Genomic DNA, 22,463 nt, shown 5'->3' with positions numbered 1-22,463 from the left:
ATAGAATCCATGAGTTTGGTCCCGGTACCACCCTGTTCTCTGTGGTAAGTTTGTCATTTTATGAAAATCCAGAAAGTTTTAATTCTGGTTACTCACTAGTTCTCAGAAGAAGCAGGAAAAAGTCAGGAGAGGAAACCAAAAGTTTGAGAAAACCTTAAACAAAGCTGGATTTACTATCTGGGAGTAAATTATTTTAAGAGTCCCATAGAACACACACCAGGGCACCTCGTTCTCTTGTTTCTTGTGCAGCTTGGCCACTAAAAATATATCTTTGGTTTTGGATGTTATTGTTCCATGTGGGTACAGAAAACCAGGAAAAAAAAGTCCTAAAAATCAAGGAAGTTTTCAAGAGATTCTGGATGTGTTGCTTATACTTTGGATTTTCCTGTCTGTAAGACAGATATCCCAACGTTTTTTTACCTATCGTATTCAATTGTCTGAGTTGCTTGTGCAGAAAATTCTCAGTCTTAAGTTAGAGACTGGTTTGGAAGGACAGAGAAATGTGTATCTTTTGGGGGGGCGGGATTCAGTGTTCAGAAGTAAATGCCGTTGGCATTTGGCCACAATTAATTTAGAGGACATCTGTGAAGGATCACCAGCAGAGAGGCTTCATGTCACCAGTCTTTCATGAGACTCACAGGAGCAAGGGAGTCTAGACATGTTTCCTCTTTATATATTAGATTTTGGAGGGCACCAGAAAACCCAGCCCTCTGTTACTGTTTTGCCCTCTGGGTACTGCAAGACACTGACATTTTGGGACTATTGTTTCTTGGAGTCTGCCTGTGAGACACAGTATGGACTGGTTAACAAGGGAGGCAATTGTTTTGTCTTTGACAAAACCACCACTTTTCATTCCTGTCAGGAATCTGAAGCATCTGATGACATCTTGTATTGTGATTTGGTGCCCTAGTGAAGAACAGTTCTCAGAAAGTCCTTCTTTCCCACAGTTCACTGAGTTTATGAAAATATTTATCTCCATAAATGTCTCAGCTCTAATGTATTCCTCACTTTGTTCTCCACCATGGCCTGTGGTCATTGGCCAACTCTTGAATAATACAAACCAGGTTATAAACCTCCTAGGGAGAATATACATAGGTAGGTAGCCAGATGACAGGTGAATGGTGAAGGAAGGATAAAGAAGTGAGCCCTTATTGAAGAAAGTTGGAGGTGAAAAAGACAGACATTAATCCTCATATCTGTTGTCAGGTACAGTCAGAGGATATGAGTAACAGCCAGTTAGAGGTAATAGGTAGCATCTTCTGGTTGTTAACCCAGTGATACAGTCCTTGCCTCAGAAATTTCAGTAATATGCTAGTAAGTAATGACAGGGCTCAAACAAGCTTTTCTTTGTAGAGCTGCCTGGTGAATTCAAAACGTCATGATTTGGTGATGTTTATTTTGATCTGGGTAGAAGTGTTTGCACTTGTGGGCATGGTGTGCTGAATGCTGGTACAACCATCTTCTTTGGCTGGGTAAAGACCTGTAGTGTAGAACTACATAGTCCTCCCCAGCATGGTTTACAGCAACAGGGCGGCCTTTATGAGAACATTAATAGAGCAGTGGACCTGAGCATTTTTGCAGTAAGAGCTTCAGACTGGTCCAATATTTAAACTCTTACTGGATACTCTAATACATCTTTTCTATACACTGGGTTTATATAGGCAGTCCTTGTCCTCCATAGGTGTATATTACTCATTTTCTGCCACAAGTTTTTTACTTTCTTCCCTGACTTCTTAGCACCATACAGTCTATAAAGTACTCAGAAATAATTCTGTTAAAAAGTGAAGGCATGCCACACTATGATCTATCTGCATTAATACAGCTTTTACACATGAGGAAGTAACTGCTGAATTTGAATGAGATAATTATGGGCAAATGCATCAACAGAGAGGCAGACATTTTAAAGCTTCAGACACTAATTGCCTGTTTTGTTTTGTTCTTAGTGGGTATCTTTTATTTTTGCCTTTGAAAACTTGTATGCTTGCAGCCAGCTTTCTCAGATGTGTAAAATAAGAAAGAATACATTGATTTGAGAAATAAGAAGCAGCCACAAATGTAAACAAGATATGCCTTTTTGTCTCACATCAGAATACTTTTTCCTTTTGACCCTCATTAATCTCCTGCAGTTTTCTTGCTAAGGCATGTTTATCACAACAAGAAGACACTTCATCAGATGTAACCATGATCTGAGTAAGGGGTTATGCAGTTGTGTGGCTGCATCCAACATGTGCTGCATAAACAAATACTTTGCTAGATGGGAAAACTTTCTTCTTAATCCCCTTGGAAGTCCTTACCTGTGCTGATGGATTCAAGAAGCAAAACAATTACAGAAGAGATTTATACATTTCCCTATGCAGCGTGACTTCCTTTGAGTTGCAAGAGTGATGGTCTTCTCTAATGATCAGTCCACATTCCAATTCACCCAATCAATTTCCATTTTACTTTGAAGGTGGGCATCAAATAACCTTTCCTTTGGGTATGACCTTTAATAATTTCCAGATCTGTAGTAATGACATAAAGATTCTATATCCTATTATCAGTGTAGGCTCATCCGCCTACCCTATTAGTTTTGCCCTTTGGGTCTTCCAAACTCTTTATCACTTCCAAATGCATCTGACACTGCCAGGAATTTACTAAAACTACATACTTATTAATCTTTTAAGAAGCATATTCATTTCTATATAACTTTTAAAAGACTCTTTTCAATTTCTTCTATTTTTATGGTGGAAAACTACTCATTGATTCCTTAGCTTGATTTATCATGTCTTTCATAAATCAGCAAGAAGAATATAATAAATGCTAAAGCATCAAATCCAAGCTAGAGAAGAAGAATCAATAAATTAATGTATTTTCATTTGTTACATTTGCTTTTCCAGTTTTAACCTTTAAGACATAATCTTGACATAATTTCTGTCTTTTCTAATTAAGAAATGTAAAAATATTAGGGTGGGATCTTAAGTGTGACTCAGATCAAAATCACAACATCCAGAGCCTGAGTCAGTTGCCTCAATATAAGTATCTAGAACCATTTGGGACAGCCTAGGTAATCAGAGACATCTTCAAACAGCTGGCAGATGTGATGCAGGTACTATAAAAGTCATATTCACGTCTGGTTCTGGGAGGTCTCAAAATTTTAGTTCCCTGACGAAATCCACCTTATTGTACTGGGACCTGAATTTCTGGTACAGTTAATGGAGAGAGATAAAGATCTTTGAAGGTCTTCAGACTGAAGTCTTATCTACTTGAGTGGATAGGTCCTGGAAGACTTTGGGGTCACATAGATGTTTCTGGACAATTTGACAAGCGGACAATATGGAGGCACTGAATCCTTTTCATTAGAAGATGGTTTCAGGAGGCATTCACATTGTAGATGCAGGTTACTTCCTAGGCTAAGCAGTCTGAAATCTGTAACTATTTTAGTAATAAAATGAATAATACAATAATATTGGGAATTCAGACTTCATTGAAACCTCATTGATGAGAGATTTATCATTAAAATCATGAAAATATATGAGAATGCAACAGAAAGTTAAATTCCTAGCCTTCTCATTGATGTCCTGCAAAGGCAGGCTTTCGCAGACAATAAAATATCACATTAAGAGAAACGTTAAAGACACAGCATTAGAGAGAAACATCTATCAGAAGTTGTAGTGATCCAATAGCAGCAGGACTGGGGTGTATGTGGATTAATAGAACAGATCTTAAGAAAATAAATCAATAAAAGAAGGAGAAAAGCCACGTTACAGGTACGTAAGAAAACACAAATTCTCTTAAGTAAAACATGTCAAGGCTTGAAATGAACCCTGTTCACCCCAGGACAGCAACTCACCTGGAAACTTTTACCAGTTTCAATATTCAGATGGTTCAAAGCCATTAAACTCCCCAAAAAGCAGAGACTTGATCTGTCTCTAACATTCCAAACAAACACCACTGACCATTAGTTCGTTTCAACATGCAAAACTCTGTTCATTACCCTTGCCTGACCACTTTGGAAATTAATTATATTAATATCATAGTTTTTGTTATGCTAAGTTTTCCTGTAGACCTTTTTTTGCCAAAATTTATAGACTACTTTTAACTCAGATGTTATCAAAGTTTATCCTTGTACTTCAGAACCACTGCTTTCTGTAACTGTAAACCATGTTTTGTGTTAAAATGTGAATCAGAAGTAGCTTTTCAAAGATCCTGTTAATCAGTGAGTATTAACAACACTTCATTGTTAGAATAACAATGGAATAAAAAATAGAGCTTCTTCTTTTGTGACCTTTCTGTAACCAATTTAGAAATGTAACTTCATTTTCCTTGAACTCCAAGGTCTGTTTTATCTATATTTTCTTATTTGAAATACTGAGGTTTGGGGTTTTTTTTCCCCCATTTCTTTTGAATAACCTGGTTTTCCTCTGTCTAGTTCCTAAGCTGATTCAGCCATCATAATAATTATTTCTGACTAGACTTTAATTGCACTTTATCAACCAAGAACCATTGTTTAGTGAGTTGATAGGTTTGGCAGTGATATTGAAGAATTTGTCATGCTGTACATGGAGAAGATACATTAGAATGTAATTACATCAAATAATGGAAATGAAAGAGAACAACACAAAAAAGAGAAACAAAGGTAACATTCTTCAAAATTCTACTAAATTTCTCCTTGTGTCAGTATCCTACTGGACTACTCTGACCAATAAGTGAATCTCTCTCCATGGATTCAGTGAAAGGGCTCAATGGAAAATATTGCGGGCTTCTTTTTGGAGGGGCTATTCTACAGGGGGAAAAAAAAAAAAAGAGAGAAAGAGAGAGAGAGATTTGTTATAATGGAAAATACCTAGTAAATATCAATAAAATTTTCAAAATTTTGGCACATGACGCGGTCTTTTTTTTTGGAAAAAAATATTCAGGTAACAATATATGTAACAGCAGGCCACTAATCTGTTGGAGTTTTTTTAGGATGCAGACCATTACAGGAAAAATGTGAACAATATTGTCCAAAAGGACTACATTTAAGTAAATGAGATACTAGGTTTGGGTTAAATAAAATAAATCAGGAGAAGCTATATTATCCATCAGCTGAAATGTATTTAAAATATACTCATGTGGAAAGTTTCACAAAATCACATGGTCACAGAGATTCCGAATATAGAAGGACCAGAAGGACCAGGATCATAAAATTAATTAAGGAAAAGCATATTATTTGCCTTAAGTACCAAGGAAGGAAGTCTGTTAGATTAGCTTTTTCTGTCTGTTTCTTAATATACAATCCATGTATTTCTTGAACTAATTTCCAGTTTCGAATGTCCAGATTTTACAGCCTGTTACACATTCAGCTTGTCTTGTGAGCAGATGATTTCTACTTTTAGCAACAATTTTGTATACAGCTGACGTGCAGAGTACCTTAGCTAAGTCTAGCTAATCATGATGTATGAGCTAAAAAACAGAGAAAAAGTCACCTCAACTATTACTCTTATCTTTCCTACCTTTTTGATAAAATTTACATAAATTCAGCCATCCTTCCTACTGCTTATTAGACCTTTGCTTGGGTAGAGGAAGCTAGAAACTGTGGGGAGTTTGCAGAGTGAAAAATGTGCCTTTTTTTTCTGCATATTTGCCCTGAATTTACGTGCCAGAAGAATGAATGAATGAAAGCTGTTGGTTGTCACCAGGGACCATCTGTCTCTGTCCATGTAAAGAGGATTTTGGAATCAGATCACCTTTGCTTTGCTTATGAAGAGGAGGAGAAAATATCTGTTGGTAGCTCAAAAACTAGAGAAAGACAAACCATCTGGAATTGACAGGTCTCCAAAGGGAAAGGTGGCATTTTGGATCAAGGTTAGGCAATATGGAAGCCCGTTATCAGGGAGAGTTAGTGGAACTTTTTAAATGCCGATTTGGCTTTTGTATTTCACTTTCTTATTGCCATAACATGAGAATGAGATGCTTTATTTTCAGGGCTCCAGTTCTAGTTCCCTTTTTACATCTGTATAATATAACGCAAAAAGCCAGAATGTTGTGAGCATGTTTCCCAATAGCTCTTGATGCCACAGTTGAAATTCTGACTTTGAGTTTTAAATAAAAACCCCCACCTTTGACTCACAGAAAATGTGAGTCAAAATTTAGGCAGTGTGGGTGAACTATAGTTGGAGCTTTAATTCAGGTTCAAGACCTGAATTAATACCCTGATGTGAACATAGATCAAGACATTCTCTGCTGATGGAGATCCCAAGAAAAAATGAAACAATGAGGAAGAATAAAGCGTTTTTCCTTCCCAAATCATTAGGCATTCTAGGAGGTACACTCCGTGTCTGCAAGGTCTTTTTTAGCCTCTCGAATGGGGAAGTGCTGGAAATGGCGGGGAGATATAAAATCTTCTCCGCATTCCTGAGGAGGAATTAGAATAAGTTGAAAATACTGTTGGTCTTTGCGACAAAGCTTCTCTGGTCTGAACTTTACCCACCAGTTCTCAAGTCACAGCTTGAAATACTTTTGGGAATGCTCAGGAAGAGAAAACCTCAGGGAAAAACTGTTTTGCTCATTTAACCTTTTTTGCCAGACATTTTCAGTTTACAGTTTGGATTTTGTCACCATCCCTTAGGACAGTATTTCTGTTCTCTGGAGAAATGCATGAAAGACACAAACTGCACAAGGATATTTAGGATTAAGCTATAAATGCTGACTGACGTGTACTGGAAACAGATGCCCTGAGTCTACTCCTGAGCTCACTTTTATTCATCACAGCATTATTTTAGTAAAGATTTTAACAAATACTTCACAGACAAGAGACACTCTTTTCTTCCAGTTACCTTCAATAATTTTTGTTGGTTGCCTTTCCCTGATTGTAACATCAACAACTTCTTATGAGCAGGTACCCACAATTTCTACTTTAATTTCAGCTGGGTGCAAAGTCTCAGTGACTTAAATGCTAATGTAGCAAATCAAATTTTAAACTGAATATAGGAGAAAAAAGGCAGTGTCATACTGACAACCTCTTGACTGTAAATTAAAATAAGAGAGTTATTTTACATACTGTTTCCTTTATTCTAATCCATTTTTTTATTGCTCAAGTAAACTGATGAAAGTTTTTCCAAGAAAACTGAAATAAAAATTCATTGAATGGAACTGAGCATCATGAATTAGCTTCTTTGATACTGTAAGAAATTTAAGTTTTTAAAAATAGATTATTTCATCAATTCAATGTTCAGTTACAACATTTTCCTATTAATTTTTTGTGCAAAAATTTCAGCTGAGAAATTTTATATACTCTAAAGACAAAAATATATATTGACAACAGGTGCTAATGTTAATGAATATGTCAAATTCTTGGACATGTCTGTTCTTTCCCAGGGCTCAGGATGCTGTTTTTGTGACTGATGTCATAACTGGTGTTCTTGTGACAGGAAGAAAGTATAGAAAACTAATGTCATAAACTTTAAAGATATATTCTGTGTCTTAAGAGAATTGTCATTGGCTTATAATTTAGCATTGACAAGTTGTTCATAATTTACCCTGTGAGACAAATTGACAGCCAAGGCTATATTTTATTTTCTACTTACACTGTTGGGTTTGGATTTTTTAATTTTTTTTTTTCAGAAACTATTACTGTTTATAGCCAGATTTCAAAATAGTCAAGAGAAGGCATTATCTCTGCTGATATCTTTCAAATTACTTTTAGTAAGGATTAGTCAATGACCAGACTTCAGCTTCTTTGAAATTAAGCTTCTTTGAGCACTATTAAGAAAACAAAACGTGGAAATAAAGTAAAATGACGCAGTATGAAAATTACTTTCTATCAAACAGTTTGTTCTTCATTAGAGGATAATTTAGACTGCAATGGATTTTTGGAAGTCATATATGCTAACCTGTTCCTCAAAGCAGGGCTATCAGGTTGCCTGAGGTCTAGCTGAATTTTGAAAGTCTCCAAAGGTGGAGGTTCCACAGCTGCTCTGGGCAGCCAGTTCTAGTGCTTCAGCACATTTAGTATGATTTGGTTTATGGTCTTTCTTCATCATTCATGAATAGGTTAACTTCTTTTTTTCTTACATTACAGTCAGCTTTTTTTAATTCTTTTTTTTTTTTCTTCTGTATATTTTCCAGATCGGCTAACTGTTCTGCTTCCTTATTGGGTCTCAGCTGGTGAAGATCATCCTGTGAGACATAGCCACAGTGCACAGGAGCACTAATATTACTAAAGATTTGTACAGTTTAAATTTGGAAGTAGCAAGGTCTGCAGAAAGTAAAGAGAAACAATAATATTTTAGATGAACTCTGTATTTTATCTTTGTGTTACAAGCTTTGAAAGATATTCTACTTTTGAAATCTTTCTTTGAAAATTTCCTGATAATGTGAATGAAGAACCAAGGAGATCTAAAGCTCCTTTACTTGTCAGCTTGCAAAGGATAATATAAAATAGCACAATCGGAATAACACATAGCCGAGTGCCATCTGTATATGTTACTAGAGGAATGAAATGGCAACATCAGAGGATGCTGGGAATTTAAAAGGATCATTATTTATACAGTCATTTGTTATTTTGGAAGCTGTTGTTTGTCTTTTTTTTTTTCTTTTTTGTTTCAGACATTAGTCACTGAGTTGATCCAAGTTCCCTTTTGGGCTACTTAGAATTATGATTTGCAAATGAGTTGCAAATGCCTGAGTGTGAGTATTTGTATGTATGTGAGAGAGAAAATATATGCATAGTTCTATGCAAGGACAGGAAGAATTACAAGGGGCATCATAATCATAGTAGCTGGAACAATCGGTTGTTATGGATTTCTTGCTCTGAAAGAGTGGCTTTGAATATCTTTTTAGCATTGTGCTATGCTAGTGTCCCAGACAGAACTTGAAAATGACATCCCAAAGATTTCTATTACTCTTTGGTGGAGATACATGAGAGATTTCATGAAGTCTAGGGGCCTTGCTACTGCTAGTGATTTTATGTGAAAGGCACAGGGTTTTTTTTCTTGCTTTCTCCTTTCTTTACCAATAACTGGAGTGACATTTACTGTAATTAAGCTTTTGCAGTATGTGATCTGAAGATTCATAGTTATGGTGGTTCTTCCTCTTAATAAAAATATCCCTCCTCCTAAAAAAGAAATCTTAAAACATCACACTGTTAAGTTCACAAATTTTATGGAATAACAGCTGTACTTTGGACAGAGACAGTTATTGGTTTACTGTGAGTATACCATCACCATTCAAGGTAGAAATTTACCATAACTATAAAGCTATTTTTTAAAATAAAGATGTTTTTTATTCAGTCGTCTCTTTTTAGAATGATTGTATGTATCAATGAAATAGTAAATACAGAAAAAGAATGTTTGTCAGATAACAGTTTGGTCTGATGTATGACTAGCCCTGACGTACTGCAAACCATAGAACTGAAACATTCTTCAGTGGTTACTGCCACCTACAAAACACAGAGCAAGAGCCAGGAGTGGGCAGAGACATGCTAATAAGATGGTAGCCCACCTTTCCTTAGGTACCTATCAATGTCTAAAGGAAAAAGGGCAAGACTGTGGTAAATGGTATCTGCAGTCCCAGAGCAGGAGGTGGGTTCAAGAGGGGGAGTGGGACTGACTCAATGTACTTTTTCAGCAGTTTCTTGAAAGTTTAGTAGTTCATGCACTGACTCAAATGCAGAACAGTGCCTTAAGGCAATGTCTAACCAATTGCGACTAGATCTAGTTTAGTTTGCCACTATCAAAGATGTTAGCGGTTTCTAAAATGTTATTGTTTTTACTGCTCATGGAACCTGCTGCATGTTGGGGAAGAGAAAAAGTGTATTTTATCAAAATAGTTTAAAAGTGGGTTTGTGTGGCTAGTATTACATAGGCAGAGTAGCCAGGCCTGAAGTTAGGCTTTGCTGAAGAAAAGGAGCAGAGGAATTGTAATCATGCTGGCTAATCATGCACAGTAATGTTAATAATCAGAGACGGTAATATCTCAGACAGTCACTGCTAGTAAGAGTGACAGCTTATGTTTAGGACATGAAGACTCGTGGTCTTTCCACAGTAGTGAATTAATTGTGCCCAGGAAATGAGGCACAGAATGGCCCATCATTAATAATAAACTTCCTTAGACCTGAGAGCACGATGTAGAGCACACAAACTGCCTGCTGGGAATGGTCACTCCAGCCATGATTTGAACTGGGGCGGGAGAGCTCCTTGGCCTAGACTGAAAGCCATTCGTGCAATTTAACAATACAGACAGCTGATTCCCAGCATCCAGGATTATGCTCCACTGCTGTTCAGTTTACTACTATTTTTGTAGCCACAGGCATCTTTCAGATAGTGTAACTGCTTCTTTCCCACAGCAGCTTAGTGGATGGTGTATTACAAGCATGCTGTTCCCCAGAGTGTATGCTGCTCGGAGTCCTCCATTTGCATTGAATTTATTGAGTTTGAAGATGCTCAGTGACGTAAAGCTCTTTGGACAGAGATCCCAATTCTCCATTAATTTATTTCTATCTATTTTCCTCCCCCCGCCGCCCTTGGAAACTGACAGTATCTGCAAAGACACAGGGGGTTATTTTGAGTGCTTTTCAGTCAGTGTGTAGTCTCCAGGGTGATGCTGGTGTTACCCAAAGAAGTAACCAGTCAAACACAAGCTATACTCCATTTAATTTTATTTCAAGCAGCCAACTGAAGCACACAGAAAACATGCGCCCAATTCAAGGGAAAACACTCTCTCAGAGCCCCACAAAATCAGACACATATGGGTCTTGGGTGCTCAGCTGGCCATGCCAGAGGGTCCTCTTAGGGTGGGGGTGTCTGGGCAGTGTTGCAGAGCTGCGACGCGGTGTGCGCAGCAGGACTCGCCCCGCACGAAGCCTCGGGCTTTGCCCTACCACAGCTTCAGGGGCTCAAGCCTCGTCCCTGCCGTAAACCTCTGGGGCTGCCAAGCCACGTCCTCCTTGAAGACTGCCACCCTGGCACCCCAGCCTGGCCCAGCAGTTTTCGTTGTCCGGGGCATTCAAACGCCTCTTTTGCTGCTCTTTGCTGCCTCATTGCAGCCTTGGCCAGTTTTCACTCATACACCCAGTAAGCTACTAAAATTTATCTCAGCCTTAACAGCATCACTAAAGTCACTATCTCTGCTAATGTCTACAAACCACTTTTGACTTCCTTTATAGTTCACAGAAAGAAATGGGTAATTTTTCTGACTTTCTTAAGTGTACATTAAAGTGAGATTAATATTATCCTAACAGTGTGTTAAACTCTTCTGACTGTAAAAAGAGCTTGTAAAAATAGCTCAGCCACAGGTGTCTTATGTCCTGGCTGTCTACATGGGATGAGGAGAATCCTCAAGAGCCTCTTCAGAAGTCATTTGCAGTTCATAACATTTGGTGACTTATGCAGTAGAATACACAATATATCAAGAAATGAGCTGAGCGAGTCATTCATTGCTTGCTATTCTGAGACACTGTCCTCTTGAAATCTATAATTAGAAAGTCCATATAATTGATTTTTACTACTACCTTTTTCTACATTTTCTCCTTTAGGTGTCTCAAAATCAAAGCTGAATGATTCACTTTTGTGCAAAGATTATGGACATTAGGAAGTTGTGCCCTATGAAACTGGGTACTAAACCTGGGTATTTGTAATATTAATATCTCTCATATCAGGCTTCACTCCACAAAAGCAAAGGAAAAATAGAAAAGCAAGGAGTCACAGTATGACTTTCTCATGGTAAAAGCTAAAATTAGTCTTCTTCATTATGTTCTGCTTTACAGTTGTGAAGAAAAGAAAGAAAAGGGAAGGGTCAATATTTATTTTAAAACCTTTTTCTTTTTTTTTCCCCTCAATATTATTTTGTTTTCCTGTAGCTGCCATACAAGATAAAAACCACAGAAGACTTTGGCTGTAATTCTCATATTCATATGGAGAGAAATAACTTCTCTCTGTGGATTAATTTATTTGAATGATAATATGTAGAAGCTCCATTTTCATAAAGTTGTTTTTGATATTTCTTGTTTATTTTAATGCTCAGCTCTTGTTCTGCATCACTAAAATAAAAAAAAAACCCCAAAGCTGAAGCCCCAATTTGGAGTTTGTTTCAGATTTTAAAACAAATGACTAAGTTTGTCCTTGCATTAGAATTAATTAAGCATGTCTCTATTTTTGTGAAGTATTTTCAGGGGAATGGTAATTTCTACACATTTCTAATGAAAACAGTTCATAACAAGATCAATAGCATGACTTTCTAATTATGAAGTTCTCACTATTATTCAAGTACTCACTATAATCAGTTTAACTCATTTACTGGCAGGGGGTTCACAATTAAAAATTTGAAGGGGTTGAAATGCAAAAGCAGACTGCTGTCTCCTTGTTACAAAAACGTATTGCTAAGTTGCTTGACATCTTAATACAGTAGGCTATCAAAAGACATCCAGCAATACTGCTGCTACACCAAAAGCTCTTAAAATGAATTGCTAGATATCCCTCTAGGAGCCTTACTGATTACAGATATTAGATGACTTTCAACTTAAATATAAACCTGACAGATTTAACATGTAGCAGAAAAAAACAGCATGAGAGATACTACGGGCACTAGGCAGTTTATAGTCCGTCACTGTAGGTACTCTATTCATATGGTGCTGATATTCTAGCACCCACTGCCTAAGGTTTCACAGGTGCATGGGCCATTTTCCAGTTAACTACAAAATCAGGTGTTCAGTGACTGCAGGAATAAAAATTCCAGGATGATGGTAAAATTTGTATGTCATTGTTATGGGAAAGTTTTAGTTTTAGTACAGATGGATCTTTTTCATGGACTGCAAATGGCAAGATTCAGCCTCTTTGGATCTGCCTTAGTAAAACACAGTTTAGTGCTGCTATGCTGGCAAACCAGTAATTAGCATTTGTCTATTTGTCTCCCTGTGATGAATATAATGTACACAAACAGAGGATACTCACATGAACATAAATATCTGTTGACAGCCCTATAATAAAGATTAACTGGTTTTAACAAGTCCAGTAGCATGCAAAGTTTTCCTGACCAACTCACAAGCAGTGATATATAAACTAAACTGGTAAGAATTTATGATTAAACTGAAAATATAAGAAAATGTATGGAAGAAAGCCAAGTAATATAAAAATAATTTTATTTTGAGTATTTATTTAAAAAAGGGAAATATCAGTTCCTTCCAGTGTGTCCTAATTTTGTGACAGGCTATCCTGATCAGAATCATGCCAATATTCGATTGTTTCCTTCGTGAACCGAACTAAGGATAAACTCAGGTTCAGTCAAGCCCAAATTACTTTTTGTTTCTCTTTTGGCAACTATGTGTGTGTATGTGAGTAATAGAAAACATTTGTGGATATTAATATACAGTGATTTAAATATGTTTTTTAATTTCTGAAATGTTCCAATAGCTATTTAATAAAGGTAAAGGTAATGCAAGAGTGAATTTAGAAACTACAATGCATAGTGGAAGAATTTCTTACACTGTACAGTATGGCAGCAGTCAGAAAACTCAAGCAAGATATAGAATCCATCTTTATGGATTTAATCTGTTTTGTTTTTTTCTTTCACAGTAAAGAAGAGTCTCTGCTGTTGATACTGCTCTTCTCCACACTAAATACTACTGAAGTGTTCTTTAAAATATCAAGCAAAAACTTAGGTCTGTAGTTCAGTTGTCTAGATCTATATTTTGCTTCCAAACCTTACCACAATGACTATTAAATCTACGAGTAAGCTGACAGAATCACAGTATCACAGAGAAGTTAAAGTTGGAATGGAGACCTCCCTGGAGGAGGTCATCTTGTCCAACTTCCCTGGTCAAGCAGGGACACCCAGAGACAGTTGCCCAGGACCTTGTCCAGACGGCTTTTGAATATCTCCAAGGATAGAGACTCCACAGCCTCTCGGGGCAGCCTGTGCCAGTGCTTGGTCACCTTCACAATAAAAAAAGTGTTTCCTGCTGTTCAGGCAGAACCTCCTGCGTTTTGGTTTGTGCCCATTGCCTCTTGTCCTGTCACTGGGCACTACTGAAAAGATCTTGGCTCCATCTTCTTTACACCTTCCCTTCACATATTTATCTACATTGATGAGATCCCCCTGAGCCTTCTTTTCTCCAGGCTGAACAGTCCCAGATCTCTCAGCCTTTGCTCATAAAAATGGTGCTCCAGTCCCTGCTTTTGCTGAGAGTTGTCTTTAGCAGCAGCAAAGGTGTGCTGTTTGAGCCTTTGTGATTTGTTGCTCAAGAGCCTTAATCATCTTAGTAGCCCTTTGCTAGACTCTCCAGTACGTCCATGCCTCTTACACTTAGGAGCCCTGAATTGGACAAGGTACTCTAGGTGTGGCCTCTGCTGAATGGAGGAGAAGGATGAGGTGATCTTGCTTGCCTTGTCTTGCTGGCAACAGACCTCCTAATGCAGCCCAGGATACCATTAGCCTTTTTGCCACAAGGGCAGATTCGTGGCTCATGTTCTACTTGATGTCTACCAGGACCCCCAGGTCCTTTTCTGAAAAGCTGCCTTCCAGCTGGCCAGCCTCTAGTATCTACTGGTGCCTGAGATTGTTATTCCCCAGGTGCAGGACTTTGCACTTCTGCTTGTTGAACTTCATGAGGTTCCTTCCCGTCAGCCCATTTCTCCAGCCTGTCAAGGTCCCTCTGGATGGCAGCACAACCCTCTGGTGTATCAGCTGCTCCTCCCAGGCTGGTGTCATCTGTAAACTTGCTGAGGGTACAGTGCCCCATCATCCAGATCATTAATGAATTTGTTGACCAGTATTGGACCCAGTATCACACAGTTATTGCACAAGTTAGTGTCAACTTTACTAGTAGTATTTAATACTTATTTTACTATGACAGCACGTACATGTTGTACTCTACCTGTTTTATCAAACATATTACATTTACATCTCTCTCTCTTTATCTGCCAAATCTGTTCTTTCAGTGCCCAAAAAACATGTTTGCTTGATAGGCCATTTTCTATAAAACCTTCTCCTATGCTGTAATTGAATATCATACTAACTCTTTCATTGTTTTGCGTTGAAGTTAAGAATTTCAGTCTTCAGGGAAGCAAAATGTGATATTCCACGTCCTCCATATAACTTACACATCAATAAACCAGAACAGATTTGGGATTTTAAATAGTGAATACTCAGAATAAACTATTTGTGAACAGTCTACAGCCTACTAATTATTCATGTAAATTGAAGAATAGGAAAGATTCATTATGAATTATTCAGCCAACTCTCTTGGATGAGTGTGTGTGTAATCATTTATTAAAATCTGTATAGTATATTGAACAAGTAAAATGCTATATTTACTTGGTCTAAAAGATGATAGTATGCTAGGATTGGAAAATGTTCAAATGAATGAAATGAGAAAATGTATGAATTTAAAATAATCAGAAAGTGCTTTGGGACACAAAGGGAATGATGGAATGATAAGAACATGTGGATATACAAATTCAAATGTTATAAATGATATTTTTATGATGTGGTTCAAGAATAATGAGTTAGTTACATTTTTGCAGAGTATTGAGATGATTAAATACAAAAATAAAACATTTGAACTTTCCTCAAGTTTTATTAAGTTCAATGAATTAATATCAGAAAATAAATCATGACATTTTTATTTGAAGATTGAAATGAACAAAATATGTAGCTTGGATAGTTAAACCAAAGCTTGAGAAACAAGATATTTGTCTTCATTTTCCTAAATATTGTGTGGAAGTATTAAAAACAGAGTGTTTCTGGAACTTATGAAGTATAGTGTATTGTACAAGAAATAACCTAATAAATTCAAACTCTACTTGAAGAAATAAAAATGAAGATTTCCTTGCTTTTTTCTGGTCTGTATTTCCAAATTACTACATGCATGCTGTTAGGAGAAATGAATTATGTTTTTATCAGGTACATTTTTTTATTCCTATGCTGAATGAAAACAAACAAACCACCACCAACAACTCCCTCCCTCAATCCATAAACCAAATAATTGAAGCCACAAAGCCTATCAGCCATTTCTGCAGGTAAGGGAATTCCACCCCCGCCTTCACTTTCAGTTGACAAGTTCAGAAAGTGTTGCCTTGTGCCCTGGAACGTAGATGTGTGAGATGTGTGGTACTAAGGGAGTTTGCTTATTCTGAGACATTATTAAACAAGCAGATTCAATTAATTTGAAAGAAGAGACACTTTCAGAGAGAAGCTGGAACTCCATGCCAGGTGGGCTGAGCACAGAAGAGTGCAGGACTTCAGATTCTTCTCCAAAAATTATCTGTATTTAACAGACCACCTTAATATTAAAAGTCTAAAAAAGATGTAAGTTTTCTCTGGAGAAGATTAGTACAAAAAAAAAAAAAAGTAAAACATTGTAGAACTGAGATTAAAAATTGCTTAAATTTACTAAGTGGCTACTGAGTCTTGAAAAACGATAAAATTCCTGGGCATGCCTCTGTTTTGTTGAAACTTTTCCATGTGTGCCTGGCTAGTCAACTCCATCCAAATTCTCTCCGGCTTACAGAAATTAAGGAGACAAACCAAAACTTACAGATAAAACCAACCCTCTCAGCAGTGCAGCTGTGGAAGGTTTATTTAAAAAGAAAAACCTAAGCTGTTAATCATGTTCAGCTATTATGTGAAAACTTATAAAAAAATACCCACGCCTACACCTATATAATCTATATAATTTATATTTTTTTTTATATTTTATATGCATCTATATGCATATGTCTGTACGTACGTATATTCTGGCTGGGCCGAATTGTCAATAAACCTTGTTCTCGCATCCTGGAAGTACTATGTACATGTGTCCTGTTCTAGTATTTCTCCCTAATTGTCTGCTTTGGCTGCTGTAGGAGACAAGATATAAGGCTAGATTGATTTTTGGACTAATCCAGTGTCACCAATCTTATGTTCTCATAGTCAGTGCCTGCTCCCAGCTCCATGATAGACCATGCTTCTCTTTGAAGTTACTCACCTACCACTAGTGCTCCATACACCTCAGTTTCAAAGTGGTTTTCCAAGTGACTATTTTGCAGGCAGCTACCTGGTGGGATCTGGATGCAAAGAGTTATCTCCTGAGGTGATTCAAACTGCAAGAACATACTCTGATCTCAAGTATATTAAAAAAGTGAAAGTTATCCTGATATTTGGAGAAAGTAACATATTTTTAAAAAAAATAATGCAAAGGCATGAATAAAGAGATGCAAAAAAATTCCATAGTTGTCATGGTTTAACCCCAGCCAGCAACTAAGCACCACACAGCCGCTCACTCACTTCCCCCACACCCAGCAGGGTGGGGGAGAGAATCACATGAAAAATAAGGTAAAACACATGGGTTGAGATAAGAACAGTTTAATAGAACAGTAGTCAAGACTTATTTTTTCCATATATTTCCTAGAGTGGTTGTAGTTCAGAGTTTACACAGATGTGAAGAAGATAAAGAAAGTATAAGCAGGCAACTACTTTGAATTATTTTATATTAATCCTTCCTATTGCTTCAACAGAGTTTGCACTGCTGATAAAATGGTAAATTTATTTTTGGTGTCTTTCTTTTGGGGGGGGCAAAGCTTTTAAAAATATATTTTCTCCTTTTTCGTAAAATTTCTCAGTCAAGTGCTTAGGTATAACTTCAGTGTTCAAGAATGAAGTATTTTGACTGAAATAAGTTATAAATCACAAACCTTATTAAGATCTGTATTTTCTCTGCCTTAGGTTATAGTTTAATTATCTTTATAATTGAGCTTTATTATCATAATTACTATAATAATTTAATGTGTATATTCTCCCAACACACAGTTTGTCCTTAGGAGGATATGGGTGTGCTGTTATCTCCATGTGATGAAGGGTGAACTGAGGCACACAAAAGCTAAATGATTTGATTAATGGCACAGAAAGCATTTGTGTGAGAACAGGGAATTAAAGACAACTTTTTTTTTTTCTAAATCCTAGCGCTTCTTCTACTAAACTTTACCTCAATCAAAATATTTTAAATATATGAATCTGCTTTGCTGTAAATGTATTTTTATAGTTGTAAGTTTTGGGGTTTTTTTTCCAGTAGAGAAGCAGACATAAAAATTGCCAGAAGCTATGAGAAAGACATCGGTGTACCAGCAGAAGGCAAGTCTGAACTCCAGGCAGTTATACACATTTTGGCCAGTATTTAAGTGCCCTTTTAATCCAGATCCTGTCAACACTTAGTAATACTGCTTAACTTGAGTCCTGCAGGCCAGAACAGTTCCAGCAGCTCTAGACTTATACATGCTTACACACACAGGGGAAATTAAAACTCACAGAAAGAGAGTGAACTCAGAGGAACAGGTATTGATTCTTCATAGAAATGTTTTATTAGTAGAGATGGTTCTAACCAAATTGTTTTATAAACCCATATTAAGATGACAGTAGTAGCTTAAAATGTTGTCGTATATACCCAGAAGAGTAACTATTCCACATATAACAGCACTGGGGGAAAGGAGGGCCCCTCAAATGCCTGGCTCTTTAAAACAAGTGCTATCACTGTCAGCTGAAAGGCTGAACAGAGGTCTAAAGGCAGCCAGGGGCATTTTGGTGTTTCCCACCATACCTCTCCTGACAAAAATGCAGCTCCAGCACGTATCTGCCTCTGTGTGCAGGTGTGGGAGTGGACTGCTACAGCAGTGAGTGCAGCTGGTTTTTCATGGGCAGACTGCTTCCACTCCCTCCAGTTCTTACTTCTCCTCATGCACCAGAGGATGTAAATCTTACTCTGTAGCTATAACAAGATCTTGAACTGAGCTGTGACCCAGTTTCTTACCTGGACCAAAGCTCTGCTTAGCCCAGCTGAGAGAAAGGAGAGAGAATAAAGTGGTTTTTTAAATCTAGTTAATGCCAATATTTATTATTATTTTTCTTAGAAAATAAGAACTGGCAGTGTAGTGTTTGAAACCCCCTAGGGTAATAACTTTCTCAAACTTCAGAAATACCATGCAGTTGCTATGAATCAAATGCTGTGTGTTTTCATTTCCTTTCCTGTAATTAAAAGTTTGCTTTGATGTTTAAAAAGCACAAGTATACACAAGAGTAGAGCAGCTAGAAATTGTTCATATTTGATGCTTCTGTAAACCAATGCAATTTACCCCTTATTAATAACAGAAATTAAAAAACCCCTTGTGTTAAAAATTTTCCCTGTAAAAGGTCTGATATAATGAGTCCTTCCTTACAGACAACAACAAACCAAAAGAAGTGAAAACTGGGAGCAGAAAACCCTCTGGTTTACAAGACGATGAGGTTGTTGGACAGTGCATAGGTTGTAAGAGCTTGACAAGCTAAGAAAAGGACACACTATTTGAATTAAACCTATAGGACTAGGAAAGAATCTGGGAGGACTTGCATAAGACTATAGTGAAACACTGCTGGGCAATTATGCTATTCTGTATGTCATGTGGTGAATTGGTTTGATTTAGTAGGGTGCTACTGAACGGCAGGATCTGAGAGTGCCTCTTGGTTCTAGACTCTGGCTGCATCCCACCTCCATGTCCACATGAGGCATAGTGCCCATCCTTCTTTCTTGGTTTCCTATGGGGTGAAACCCTGACACACAGGCCACAAGGCAGCAATGATGAGCTCTGGCTGGTTCACCTACCTATGGGACTGAGGTCTTAGTAATTCAGTGTACACACATCGTGATGCAAACATACAGAAAAGAGATGGTCTTGAGTTAAATAAAGACAATTTCAAATATTGCATATCTTGGAATTTGTAATATGAAGAGAGGGTGAGAGAGCTAGGACTGTTTAGCCTTAAGAAGGCTCGAGGGGATCTGATCAATGTGTATGAATATCTGATGAAAGGGAGTAAAGAAGACAGAACCAGACTTTTCTCAAAGGTATCCAATGAAAGGACCAACTGTAATGGGCAGAAACTGAAATAATGGAAATACCTTTTAAACATAAATAAATTTTTTTATTTTTTTTTTTTTTTTTTCCTGTGAGAATATTGGAACACTGACACAGGTTGCCCAGAGAGGTGGTAGAGTCTCCATCCTTGCAGATATTCAAAACCTGACTGGACACATCCCTAAACAATCTGCTCTAGTTGATCCTGTTTTGAGCAACAGAGCTGGACAAGATGATCTCCTTTCCAACCTCAACCATTCTCTGATTCTGCAGTTCTGTGATATTAATACATATAAGCATATATGTTCATAAACACACTAATATATCATATATATATGTCTAAATATATACTTATATATAAGTATAAACTTGAATGTAGATTAGTCACCTTTAATTTACACATAAAGTTGCTGTTATATACGTGAAAATTCACCCAGAAGAGACTTGTATTTGTTAGCATATTTTCTACTTCTGTCCTACTTTTCAGTAAAAGCTCTTGGTTCAAAGTGACTGGGTCAAGAGATGGTGAGTAGTGTTAACAAGTAACTACTTCTCTGTGTGATCGTGTCTGTGAGTGAACCTCACAGATCTAATTCACAGGATGACTGGAAGTAATTAAACAGTTACAGACAGAAAAGTTGGACTAAAATAAATAAGGGAATGTTGGGAGAAATCTTAAGAAATGTTGTACTTGTTCTGGCTAGGATGGAGTTAATCTTCTTCAAAGCAGCCCTTATGGTGCTATGGTTTATATTTGTGACCAAAACAGCATTGATAACACACCGGTGTTTTAGCTATTGCTGCACAGCACTTGCACAGCACCAGGGCTTTCTCTGTTTCTCACTCTGTCCCCCTCAGCAAGTAGGAGGTGGGTGGGCAAGAGGCTGGGAGGGATCACAGGCGGGACAGCTGACCCCAACTCACCAGGAGGTATTCTATACCACCTCATGTCATGCTCAGCAATAAAACTGGGGAGGAGTCTTTCCAAAGTAGCTAGTGCTCAGAGACAGGCTGGGCATTGGTCTGCTGGTGAGACATGGTGGGTGATTGTCTGTGCATCACTTTTTTTATTTCCTTTCCTTATTTTTCCTTCACTTATTTAACTGTCTTTATTTTGACACAGGGGTTTTTCTTGCTCCATTGGGAGGTTGGAGTGAGTGAGCACCTGGTGGGTGCTTAGTAGCTGGGCAGGGCAACCCTTCACAGATGTGTATGAACAACATATACTTGTCACCAGCAGTTTTCCTCCACATATGTACCCTTACTGATCTTTATTACCTGCTGATGTGGACGTGCCCATCATTCTCAGGCTGTGATTCCAAGTTTGAATTTAGTCTGGTTATATTATTTCTGACTGAACTTCAAGAAAAAGTACCATGCTAAAAATACAATGAAAGTAATATTCAAAAAGGATTTTATTTCAAAAAAAACAACATAAGAACTTTAGTTATCTCCAATGTGATTTTGTACAATTAAAGTAAGAGTCCAGAAGATCAGATGGTGTCAAAGTTTAACCAAACTAATAATAGTTGCTGTTTATTTTCATTCCTCTCCCAGTAAATTGTTTTGTGGCATGACAAGAATTTGTTAATGAATTATATTGGTTTCCTCCTATTCTTGTTGAACTCAAATACCACTGGAGCTGGAACTAATTGGCAGTTTCAGCAGGGATGGAAAGGGTTAAAGAGAAATGGAGAATGACCATTTTTTCCCTCACCTCTAGAAACAGTCTCCTGAGCTTTTGAGGCCAGTAGCAGGACACTGTGAACACAATTACTTATGTGGCTCATACTACACCTGGTCTGTGGTTAAGAAGTAGTTCTTTTTTTTCTGTCAAGTCTATCCGTATTGGATAAATACAATTTAAGAGATGAAACAAAAAGGAAAAGCAGCTTTAGAGTTTTGATGAGCTATTAAAACACAGCATTTTGGCTCTTGCTGTTTCTAATATTCTAGTATGGGTTTTATTCTTAGATCTGCTTCAGTTTGCCCCTAACACATTCCAGTTCAGAAAGAAATTGAGTGTAGTTATAGTTTTCTAGATGTATCCTGTCTTATATCCTTTTGAAATATTTCAATTTCTTTCCTGGAATAAACATATTGTCCAAAGTCCCCATGAACAGATAGATTTCTTAATAAGCCTAACTCTAAGGTAGGATTAAACCTTTCCTAATTACTAGCTACAAAGAGAAGTGCATTGTTTGGCTGAGGTATTTGGAATGAGATTAAGTCCTTCCAATATAACCATCTGAACTGTAAGATCTCTATGCTAAACTAATTGTCTAGATGTTATCCATAGCTATTGAATGGATTAAATGGATGAGCCATTGTCTGGAAGTCCTTTTCCCTTTTCATGAATCTGAGAGGACTTTGTGATAAAATAGTAGTTAGGAATAAAATTTCTACTTTGTGGGGGAATTTTATGTGTTTATATATGCTGAGATACATATACAAGGCATGAGTGTCAGTAAGTATTTCAGCATTTTTTTTAATTAAACATGAGAAAATGAGAACTTTTATTATTTACAATCACAGCTGTTGCCTTAATGTGGTCAGTGTATGGTTACTAAGACTTTTGTCTGCAAATGTGACGGTTTATTTATGTACTTTTAAAAAATCTTCCTTAGAAGCTTCTGGATTTGTTCTAAT

Source organism: Haliaeetus albicilla, chromosome 17, assembly GCF_947461875.1.
Source record: "Haliaeetus albicilla chromosome 17, bHalAlb1.1, whole genome shotgun sequence".
Lineage (NCBI taxonomy): Eukaryota > Metazoa > Chordata > Aves > Accipitriformes > Accipitridae > Haliaeetus > Haliaeetus albicilla.
The sequence above is the reverse complement of the archived record's forward strand: the minus strand, read 5'-3'. Positions refer to the sequence as shown.